The sequence below is a fragment of the Pan troglodytes genome, chromosome 3, assembly GCF_028858775.2.
Source record: "Pan troglodytes isolate AG18354 chromosome 3, NHGRI_mPanTro3-v2.0_pri, whole genome shotgun sequence".
Lineage (NCBI taxonomy): Eukaryota > Metazoa > Chordata > Mammalia > Primates > Hominidae > Pan > Pan troglodytes.
In genome coordinates this window covers 89,931,884-89,944,872 of record NC_072401.2, presented here as the reverse complement: position 1 = coordinate 89,944,872, position 12,989 = coordinate 89,931,884, and positions in this window count along the sequence as shown.

The window sequence follows — 12,989 nt, the reverse complement described above, 5'->3', positions numbered from 1 at the left end:
TTTATGATTAAGTTTTCCCCATTTATATAACTTTAATTATAGGCTTCATGAAAGAAAAGACTGTAATTATTATTATTTTTTTTTTTTTGAGACAGAGTCTTGCTCTATTGCCAGGCTGGAGTGCAGTGGTACAATCTTGGCTTGCTGCAACCTCCACCTCCTGAGTTCAAGCAATTCCCCTGCCTCAGTCTCCCGAGTAGCTGGGACTACAGGTGCATGCCACCACACCTGGCTAATTTTTTATATTTTAGTAGAGACGGGTTTTCACCATGTTGGCCAGGATGGTCTCAATCTCCTGACCTCGTGATACACCCACCTTGGCCTCCCAAAGTGCTGGGACTACAGGTGTGAGCCACCACACTTGGCCAAAAGACTGCAATTATATCAATTTTACATATTGATAAATTGATTTTTGGTTAGAAGATGGCCTAAGGCCATATACATGTTTTGTTTTTGTTTTTTGTTTTTTTGAGGCAGGGTTTTGCTCTGTCACCCAGGCTGGAGTGCAGTGATGGTCACAGCTCACTGCAGCCTGAAACTCCTGGGCTCAAACGATCCTCCTGCCTCAGCTGCCCAAGTAGCTGGGACTACAGGTGGGTGCCACCACACCTGGCTAATTAAAAGAATACACTTTTTTGGAGATGAGATCTCACTGTGTTGTCTGGGCTGGTCTTCAACTCCTGGCCTCAAGTGATCTTCCCGCCTTGGCCTCCCAAAGTGTTGGGATAACAGCCATGAGCCACTGTGCCCAGCAAGGTTGGTTTCTTCTGAGACCTCTCTGCTTGGCTTGTATGTGGCCCTCTTCTCCCTGTGACTTCACTTGGTCTTCCTTCCATGCAAGTCTGTGTCCTAATTTCCTTATCTTATAAAGACATCAGTCATATTGGATTAGGGCCCACTCTGATGACCTTACTTTAACTTAATTACCTCTTGGAAGACCCCCTCTCCAAATATAGTCACATTCTGAGGCACCGGGATTAAGACTGCAACATATGAATTTTAGGGGACACAGTTCAGCCCATAACACCAACTCACAGACTTGCCATGTTTTTTTCATTTGATTGAGATGGAGTAAAGTAGTCTCAGATGATAACTGTTTGTATACAGACAAAATACTTATAAACAATATTCAAACTGGAGTCAGGTTATACCACAAATATAGGTTGTTTGGAGACTCCCAAATGGCAATTGGTAAGGATGGCAGATTTTTGGACCAACAAATCTCACAAGACTAAGGACGTCAAAGGCCTATCAGGAATAATGGAGTTCCAGCTATAAGGATATTAAACACATGCATGTGTAAAGACTATGAATAGATATACCTAAGACTTTGCACCTGGGCTCTCTAGTTTGCATACCAAATCTGTCCTTCCAGGATCTGGGGGAAAAAAGAAAGAGTGAATGAGAGTTCAGAAGAAACCTTTGAATATATTTTCAAACCAAGACTAGTTTCTTCTTTTGCTACTTAGTTTAGGGCCATGGACATTCAAAGTCTAAAAAGGTTACCATTGCCCTAAAACTTGTATCATCCCACTTACCTATAGGGACATTCCCATTACTAATTTGTATATTATCTGTTTATTCCCACAGATGACTTGTTTACTAGTTATGATACTTAATTTCCCTAAGGATCATTTTTCTCATCTCTAAACTAGTGATGAGCCAGGTGCCTTGGCACATACACCTGTAGTCTCAGCCACTTGAGAGACTGAGGCAGGAGGATCACTTGAACCTAGAAGCTCAGAGTTGTAGTGCACTATGATGGCACCTGGGACTGACCACTGCACTCCAGCCTGAACAACACAGTGAGACCCCATCTCTAAAAAAGTAAAATAGGAGGCCGGGCACGGTGGCTCACACCTGTAATCCCAGCATTTTGGGAGGCTGAGGCAGGTGGATCACAAGGTCAGGAGATGGAGACCATCCTGGCTAACCTCTACTAAAAAAATACAAAAAAAATTTAGCTGGGGGTGGTGGTGGGCGCCTGTAGTCCCAGCTACTCAGGAGGCTGAGGCAGGAGAATGGCGTGAACCCGGGAGGCGGAGCTTGCAGTGCACTCAAGCCTGGGTGACAGAGCGAGACTCAGTCTCAAAATAAATAAATAAATAAATAAATAAATAAAAATAAAATAAAATAGGAATAATAACAGTACGTAACTCGCAAGGTTGATGTGAGAATTAAATAAGATGATGCCATTAAATGTCTGGCACAAAGTGAATATACAATAAAATATTAACTAACATCAGCTAAACTCCATGAAGGTAGGAGCCATATCTGGACTAATCACTACTGTGTACCCACTTCCTGGGAGACAAGAGATACTCAATAAATGTGTTCAGTGGATGAAACAATTAACCACAATCTGATTTTGGGATCATTGAAACAAAAACAGGGGAAGGCAGGACAGATAGGAGAGTGCACTATATTTTTTAATCGATTTTTTAATGTAATAAAGTTGTCATTGCATTTTTGAAACATTTGTATAAGATAGTAAACCTCTGACTAAGATTGTTTCATTACTGAGAAAATTATTTTTTCTTTCACAAGTTCATGAACACTTCTCTCAAATCCACACTTGTCAGGGTTGTTTTTCAGAATTTATGTTTCTTATTTTTTATTGAGAAAAATGAAAACAACTGTATACCATCCCACTTTGAATAATTTGAAACCTGAAACTAATTACTTCTATATCCACTCCTCATACTATGCATGCCAATGACTTGAAGGAATTTTTAGGAATTTTAGGAATGCCAATGACTTGAAGAAAAATGAAACAAGCCATCATGGTTCTCAACCACACCTGCTCAGTCCTTGTCTTTGCTTCCTTTCTCCTACCTATCTGCCACCCTGGAAAGGTGTGGTGTGGAGACTAAAATGCTAAAAAACAAAAATAAGAGGAAGTGGGCACTGCACTGGACACAGACTTGTTCCCACCCACTTGGAATTAAATTAGGCAGCACCACGACAACCGATAGAGAAACCAAAGGGAACTTCCACCTCTCACTTCACCACATACTCCTAGATGCATGTGCAGCCCTATGTGAGCAGGAGCTGGCCATTTCCAAAGAACAGGAAACCTGGAGCGCTGGGGAGGCTGCCTGGCTTGCACACACGGAAATCCTCCCAGCCAAATCCTTAGGGAAGGGAAAGCTGATGTGCATGACCTGGAGGGCTGAGGATCAAGGTTCAGGGCACACATAGTGACTTTCATGGGTACGTGGATATATGGCTACAAACAAATGGGGGCAAATTAACAAGAATAACTTCAAAGGAGTATCCTTAAGGAGAAAAGTTAAATGATACAAACCACATATATTGAAAGTAACAAATAGAAGTGGAGCAAGATGGCTGAATGGAAGCCTCCAGTGATCATCTTCCCTGCAGGAATACCAAAGTGAACAGCTATCCACGTAAGAAAGTACCTTCATAAGAACCAAAAATCAAGTGAGCAATCACAGTACCTGGGTTTAACAGCATATAAGGAAAGAGGCACTTAAGGGGGTAGGAAAGACAGTCTTGAATTATAGATGCCACCCCTCTCCCATCCCCAGGTAGCAGCTTCATAGTGTGGACGGTAAATCTGTGTGCTTGGGGAAAGGAGAGTGCCGGGATTGTGGGACTTTCCATTGGAACTCAGTGCTGTCTATCACAGCGGAAAGCAACACAGGGAATTCAGTCAGCATACATGGAGGGAGCATTTTGACCAATTCTAGCCAGATGGGAATTGTCCATCCCAGTGGTCAGAACTTGAGTTCCAGCTAGCCCCACCACCACAGGCTAAAGTGCTCTGAGGTCTTAAATATCTTTGAAAGGCAGTCTAGGTCACAAGGATTGTAATTCCTGGGCAGGTCCTGGTGCTGTAGTGGGCTCAGAACCAGTGGACTTGGGGTGCATGTGACCTAGTGAGACACCAGCTGGGGTGGCTAAGGGAGGGTTTACATCACTCCTCCTCCAACCATATGCAGCACAGCTCACAGCTTTAAGAGGTACTCCTTCTTTCTGCTTGAGGAGAGGAGAAGGGAGAGTAGATAGGACTTTGTCTTGCAACTTGGGTACCAGCTCAGCTGCAGTGGAAGAGGGCACCAGGAAAAGTCCTGAGGCTCCCATTCCAGGCACTAGCTCCCAGATGGCACTTCTAGACACACTCTGGGCCAAAAGACAACCCACTGCCTTGAAGGAAAGGGCCCTCCAAGCAGGATTCATCACCTGCTGACTAAAGAGCCCTTGGTCCTTGAATAAACATCAGTGGTACCCACACAAGTCTCATCATGTGCCTCCAGTGAGACCCAGTGTCATGCTGGCTTCAGGAGATTTCTAACTGTGGTGGCTGCAGGGAGAGATTCCTTCTTCTTGAGAAAAGAAAAAAGAAGAGTGAGAAGGACTTCATCTTGCAGCTTAGGTGCCAGCTCAGCCACAGTAGAATACAGCACCATGTAGATTCCTAAAGTTCCCAACTCCAGGCCCTGGCTCATGGATGACATTTCTGGACCCATCCCAAGCCAGAGGGGAGCTTGCCACCATGAAGAGAAGGACAGAAGCCTGGCGGGACTTACCACCTGCTAACTGAAGAGCCCTTGGGCCTTGAGTGAACATAGGCAATGGCCAGGCAGTGATTGTCGCAGGCCTAGGGAGAGACCCAGTGCTGTGCTGGCTTCAGGTCTTATCCAGTGGTCATGGCCACTGTCCACACTATGAAGCTTTATGTTACTTCAGCTTCAGCCTGCGCAGCATGGAGAGAGAGACTCTGTTTGTCTGGAGAAAGTAAGGGAAGAGAACAAGAATCTCTGTCTAATAATCCTGGAAATTCTCTCTTATCTTACACAAGACCACTAAGGCAATACCTCTACGAGTCTGCATACTACTTTGGGGTGGCCTCTAATACAAATATGGCTGCAGTGACCAAATACTTAGTTCTCAACAATCAATTTGCTTTAAATACTTGGCAAGCCTTCCCAAGAAAGATGTGTACAAATAAGCCCAGACTGTGAAGATTAAAATAAATACATAGCTTTTCAAATCCCAAACATCAGCAAGTATCAAGACCATCCAGGAAAACATGACCTCACCAAACAAACTAAATAAGGCACCAGTGACCAATCTTGGAGAAACAGAGATATATGACCTTTCAGAGAGATAATTAAATACAGCTGTTTTGAGGAAGCTCAGTGAAATTCAGGATAACATAGAGGAAGAATTAAGAATCCTATCAGATAAATTTAACAAAGAGATTGAAATAATTTTTAAAAACCTAAGCACAAATTCTGGAGCTGAGAAATTCAATTGACATACTGAAGAATGCATCAGAGTCTCTCAACAGCAAAATTGATCAAGCAGAGAAAGAATTAGGTGAGTTTAAAGACAGCCTATTTAAAAATACACAATCAGAGGAGACAAAAGAAAAAAGAATAAGAAAGAATGAAGTACACCTACAAGATCTAGAAAATGGTCTCAAAAGGGCAAATCTAAGAGTTATTGGCCTTAAAGAGGAGGTAGAAAGATCAGGGTAAAAGGTTTATTCAAAGGGCTAATAATGGAGAACCTTCCAAACCTAGAGAAAGATATCAAGTACGAGAAGGTTATAGAAAACCAAGCAGATTTAACCTAAATAAGACTACCTCAAGGCATTTAATAATCAAACTCCCAAAAGTCAACGATAAAGAAAGGATCCTAAAAGCAGCAAGGGAAATGAAACAAATAACACACAAATGAGCTCCAATACATCTGACAACAGACTTCTCAGTGGAAACTTACAGGCCAGGACAGAGTGGCATGATATATTTAAAGTACTGAGAAGCCAGGTGTGGTGGCTTATGCCTGTAATTCCACCACTTTGGGAGGCTAAGGCAGGTGGATCACTTGAGTCCAAGAGTTTGAGACCAACCTGGGCAACATAGTGAAACCCAACTCCACAAAAAAACAAAAATTAGCCAGATGTGGTGCACACCTGTAGTCCTAGAAACTTGAGAGGCTGAGGTGGGAGAATCACCTGAGCCCAGGAGGTCAAGGCTGCAATGAACTGTGATTGTGCCACTGCACTCCAGCCTCAGTGACACAGTGAGACCCTGTCTCAAATAAATAAGTACCAAAGGAAAAAATGTATCCTAGAGTAGTATATTCCAGCAAAAATGTCTTTCAAACATGAAGGAGAAATAAAGATTTTCCAAGGCAAACAAAAGCTGAGGGTTTTCATCCACATCAGACTTATCCTACAAGAAATGTTAAAGGGAGTTCTTCAGTAGGAGAGAAAAGGATGTTAACAACAATAAATCATGTGAAGGTACAAAACTCACTGGTAATATAAGTATACAGCAAACAGAATATTATAACACTGAACTGTGGTATGTAAACTACACATATCTTGAATAGAAAGACTGAAAGATGAGCTGATCAAAAATAGCTACAACATCCCTTCAAGATATAGAGTACAATAAGATATAAATAGAAGAAGTTAAAAAGCAAAGGGGGGAAGGAAGTTAAAGTGTAGAGTTTTTATTCTTTTTCTCTTAGCTTGTTTATTAGTTTGTTTTTGCAATCAGTATTAAGCTCTCATCAGGTTAAAATAATGGGTTCTAAGATAGTATTTGCATTGCAAGCCTTGTGGTAACCCCAAATCAAAAAACATAAAAGAAACACAGAAACAGAAAACCAAATACTGCATTTTCTGACTTATAAGTGGAAGCTAAATGATGAGAACACATGGACACATAGAGGAGAACAATACACACTGAGGCCTTTTGGAGGGTGAAGGATAGAAGGAGGGAGAGGATCAGGAAAAATAAAAATGGGTAATGGGCTTAATACATGGGTGATGAAATAATCTGTACAACAAACCCCATGACACAAATTTACCTATGTAACAAACCTACACTTGTACCCCTGAACTTAAAATAAAAGTTAAAAAAAAGATGGAAACAAGAGTTGAAAAAAAACATGCAACGGATACACAAAAAATAAAAAGCAAGAAATTAAAATATGCCACCAGAGAAAATCACCTTCACTAAAAGGAAGACAGAAAGGAAGGAAAGGAGACCACAAAACATTTCTTGTAGGATAAGTCTGATGTGGATGAAAACCCTCAGCTTTTGTTTGCCTGGGCAAATCTTTATTAAACAACAAAATGGCAGGAGTAAGTCTATACTTATCAATAATATTGAATGTAAATGAACTAAATTATCCAATGAAAAGAAATAGAGTGGCTGAATGAATAAAAAAAAAAGACCTGGCAATCTGTTGCCTACAAGAAACACACTTTGCCTATAAAGACACACATAAACTGAAAATACAGGGATGGAAAAAAATATTCCATGTTAATGGAAACCAAAAAAGAGTAGGAGTAGCTATACTTATATCAGACAAAATAGATTTCAAGACAAAAACCATAAAAAGAGACAAAATCATTGTATAATGATAAAGGGGTCAATTCAGCAAGAAGATATAACAATTGTAAATATACATACACCCAACACTAGTGCACAAAGGTATATAAAGCAAACATTATTACAGCTAAAGAGAGACATAGACCCCAATACAATAATACCCAGAGACTTCAACATCCCACTTTCAGCATTGGACAGATCATCCAGACAGAAAATCAACAAAGCAACATTGGACTTAATCCTACTGTAGACCAAATGGACCTAATAGATATCTACAGAACATTTTATCCAGTGGCTGTAGAATACATATTTTTCTACTGAGCACATGGATCTTTCTCAAGGATAGAACATATCCTCGAGAATAAGGCCGCAAAACAACTCCTAAAATTTTGTAAAACTGAAATTATATCAAGTACTTTCTCTGATCACAATGGAATAATACTAGAAGTCAATAACAAGAGGAACATTGGAAACTATACAAACACAAGGAAATTAAACAATATGCTCCTGAATGACCAGAAGCATATTGGGTCAATGAAGAAATTAAGAAGGAAGTTAAAATTTTTCTTGAAACATAAAAATGGAAATAGAACATAAAAAAACCTATGGGGTACAGTGAAACCAGTACTAAGAGGAAAATTTATAGCAATAGCCACCTACATAAAAAAGTGGAAAAACTTCAAATAAGCAACCTAATGATGCACCTTAAAGAAGTAGAAAAGAGCAACCCAAACTTAAAATTAGCAGAAGAAATGAAATAATAAAGATCAGAGTAGAGACAAATAGAAATGAAATTTTAAAATACTGAAATCAACAAACAAGAATTCGGTTTTTTGAAAAGATAAACTCAACAAATCTTTAGCCAGACTAAGAAAAAAGAGAGAAAACTCAAACAGATAAAATTAGAGATGAAAAAGGAGACATTGCAACTGATACCACAGAAATTGAAAGGATCATTAGAGACTGCTTTGAGCAACTATATTCCTGGACAAATACAACCTACCAAGATTGAACCATGAAGAAATCCAAAACGTGAATAGACCAATAACAAGCAACAAGATTGTAGTCATAATAAAAAGTCTCCCAGCAAAGATTAGCCTGACACTTGATGGCATCACTGCTGAATTTTGCTAAACACTTAAGGAAGAACTAATACCAATTCTAGTCAAACTAAATAGAGAAGGGAGTACTTCCAAACTCATTCTGTGAGGCCAGTATTACCTTGATACTAAAACCAGACAAAGACATGTCAAAAAAGAAAACTACAGGCCAATATATCTGATGAACCTTGATGTAAAAATCCTCAACAAAATGTTAGCAAACCAAATTCAACAAAACATTAGAAAGATAATTCATTAAGACCAAATAGGATTTATCCTAGGGATGCAAGGATGGTTCTACATACACAAATCAATCCATGTGATAGATTATATCAACAGAATCAAGGACAAAAACCATACAATCATTTCAACTGATGTAGAAAAAGCATTTGATAAAATTCAACATTTCTTCATGATAAAAATCCTCAAAAAAACTGGATATAAAAGGAAGGCCGGGCATGGTGGCTCACGCCTGTAATCCCAGCACTTTGGGAGGCTGAGGTGGGTGGATCACCTGAGGTCAGGAGTTGGAGATCAGCCTGGTCAACATGGTGAAACCCTGTCTCTACTAAAAATACAAAATTAGCCGGGCATGGTGGTGCATGCCTGTAATCCCAGCTACTTGGAGGCTGAGGCAGGAGAATCGCTTCAACCCAGGAGGTGGAGGTTGCTGTGAGCCGAGATCATGCCGCTGCACTCCAGCCTTGGCAACACAAGAGCAAAACTCTGTCTAAAAAAAAAAAAAAAAGGAAGGAACATATTTCAGTATAATAAAATTCATATACAACAGACCCACAGCTAGGAACAACTGAAAGTCTTTTCTTTATCTAGAACATGATAAGGATGCCGCCCACTTTCACCTTTCTTATTCAGCATAGTACTGGAAGTCCTAGCTAGAGCAATCAGAGAAAACAAAGAAATAAAGGGCATCCAAATTGGAAAGAAAGAAGTCAAATGATCCTTATTTGCAGATCACATGATCTTGTAATTGGAAAAACCTAAAGACTCCACCAAAAAACTATCAGCACTGATAAACAAATTCAGTAAGTTTCAGGATACAAAAATCAACATACAAAAATCGGTAGCATTTCTATTATATATGCCAACAGTGAACAATCTGAAAAAGAAATCAACAAAGTAACCTGATTTATAATAGCTACAGATAAAATAAGACACTTAAGAACTAACCAAAGAAATGAAAGATCTCTGTGATGGAAACTATAAAACACTGATTCAAGAAATTGAAGAGGACATGAAAATTGGAAAGATATTCCATGTACATGAATTGGAATAATCAATATTGTTAACATGTCCATACTACCCAAAGCAATCTACAGATTCAATGCAATGCCTATCAAAATACCAATGACATTCTTTACATATGTAGAAAAAATAATCCTAACATTTATATGGAACTACAAAAGATCCAGAATAGCCAAAGCCATCCCAAGGAAAAGAAACAAAACTGGAGAAATCATATTACCTGACTTCAAATTATACTACAGAGCTATTGTAACCAAAGCAGCCTGGGACGGGCATAAAAACAGACACATAAACCAATAGAACAGAATAGAGAACACAGAAATAAATCCATACATCTGCAGTGAATTCATTCTCCACAAAAGTATCAAGAATACACATTCGGGAAAGGACAGTCTCTTCATAAATGGTGCTGAGAAAACTGGATATCCATATGCAGAAGAATGAAACTAGACCACCATCTCTTGCCATATGGAAAAATCAAATCAAAATGGATTAAAGTTTTGAATCTAATACCTCAAACTATAAAACTACTACAAGAAAATATTGGGAAAACTCTCCAGGACATTGGTCTGGGCAAAACTTTCTTTAGTAATACCCCCAAAGCACAGGCAATTAAAGCAAAAAATGGACACATGGGATCACATCAAGTTAAAAATGCACAGCAAAGGATACAATCAACAAAGTGAAGAGACAACTCAAAGAATAGGAGAAAATATCTGCAAACTACCCATCTGACAGAGGATTAATAACTAGAATGAATACATGAGGAGCTCAAACAACTCTATAGGAAAAAAATAATCCAATAATTTGATTAAAAGTGAGCAAAAGATCTGAATAGACATTTCTCAAAATAAGACATACAAATGGCAAACAGGTATATGAAAAGGTGCTCAACATTACTGATCACCAGAAAAATGCAAATCAAAATTACAATGAGATATCATCTCACTCCAATTGAAATGGCTTTCATCCAAAAGACAGGCAATAACACATGCTGGGGTGAGGATGTAGAAAAAAAGGAACCCTTGTACACTGTTGGTGGGAAGGTAAATGAGTACAGCCAGTATGGAGGTGCCTCAAAAAACTAAAAATAGAACTGCCATGTGATCCAGCAATCCGACTGCTAGGTAAATACCCCAAAGAATGGAAATCAGTACCTTCCAAAGATATCTGTACTCTCATGTTTATTGAAGCACTGTTCACAATAACCAAGATTTGGAAGCAACCTAAGTGTCCATCAACAGATGAATGGATAAAGAAAATGTAGTACTATTTAGCCATAAAAAAGAATGAGATCCTGTCATTTACAACAGCATGGATGGAACTTGAGGACATTATGTTAAATGAAATAAACCAGGCATGGAAAGACAGACTTTGCATGTTCTCATTCATTTGTGAGAACTAAAAATTAAAACAATTGAACTCATGGAGATGGACAGTAGAAAGATGGTCACTAGATGTTGGAAAGGATAATAAGGAAAGAGGGGAAGTGAAGATAGGTAATGAGTACAAAAATGTAGCTAGAATGAATAAGATCTAGTGTTTGATAGCACAACAGGGTGATTACAGTTATCAGTAATTTATTGTTCATTTTAAAATAACCAAAAGAATATAATTGGAATGTTTATAACACAAAGAAATGATAAATGCTTGAGATGATGGATACCCCATTTACCCTGATGTGATTATTATGCATTGTAGGCCTGTATCAAAATATCCCATGTACCCCATAAATATATATACCTACTATGTACCCATAAAATTTTTTTAAATTAAATAAAGTGACAAATAGCAAAATTCTAGGGTAGAAATTAAATAAAACTAATTTTCCTATTATGCGCAGGTTCCCATTATGCTCAAGGTTCAAATATCACAAATTGCCAATCGGCAATACTGAGGCAATTAGAAAATAAGTCGTCTTAAAATACTTAAAATACTTAAAAATATTTAAGTGTGTCAATGCGGTCACACATAATCTCTCAGTGAGCAATCCCTATCAAAATCCCAATGGCATTCCTCACAGAAATAGAAAACAAAACCCTAAAATTCATATGGAGCCATAAAAGACCGCAAATAGCCATAACAATTGTGAGAGGCAAAAACAAAGTTGGAGGCATTATACTTTCTGTTATCAAATTATATTACAATGCTATAATAATCAAAACAGTATATACTGGCATAGAAACAGACACATAGACAAATGAGTCAGATTAGAGAGACCAGAAATACATCCAAGCATATACAGTCACATAACTTTTGACAAGGGCACCAAGAGAACACAATGGAGAGAGGCTAGTCTCTTCAGTAGATGATGCTAGGAAAACTGGATTTCTATAGGCAGAAGAATGGATTTGGACCCTTATCTTACACCATACACAAAAATCAACTAAAAATGGATAAAAACCTAAATAAAAGACTAGAAACTATAAAACTCCTACATGAGAACATAGAGAAAAAGCTCCTGGACATTGTCCTTGGCAATAATTTTTTGGATATCACACCAAAAGCTCAGGCAACAAAAGCAATACTAAATAAATGGGACTAAATCAAACTAAAAAGTTTCTGCACAGCAAAGGAAATAATCAACAAAAAGAAATAGAAGCCTATGGTTTGGGAAAAAATATTTGCAAACCATATACCTGGTAAGGGGTTAATATTCAACATTTATAAAGAACCTATACAACTCAATAGTGGAAAAGCAAATAACTCAATTCAAAAATGAGCAAAAGACCTGCGTCTTTCTCCAAAGAAGATATAACAATGATCAGCAGGTATATTGAAAGGTGCTCAACATCATTAATCATCAGAGAAATTTAAATCAAAACCATTATGAGATATCACCTCACACCCCTTAGGATGGCTATTATAAAAAAGGATGGCCAGGCATGGTGGCTCATGCCCGTAATCCCAGCACTTTGGGAGGCCGAGGCGGGTGGATCACTTGAGGTCAGGAGTTTGAGACCAGCCTAGCCAACATGGTGAAACCCCATCTCTGCTAAAAATACAAAAATTAGCCAGGCTTGGTGGTGCGCGCCTATAGTCCTAGCTACTTGGGAGGCTGAGGCAGGAGAATCACTTGAACCTGGGAGGTGGAGGTTGCAGTGAGCCGAGATTACACCATTGCACTCCAGCCTGGGCGACAGAGCAAGACTCCATCTCAAAAAAAAAAAAAAAAAAATTCAGAAATAACAACCGTTGGCTAGGATGTGGAGGAAAGAGAACTCTTGTGTGCTGTTAGTGGAAATGCAGA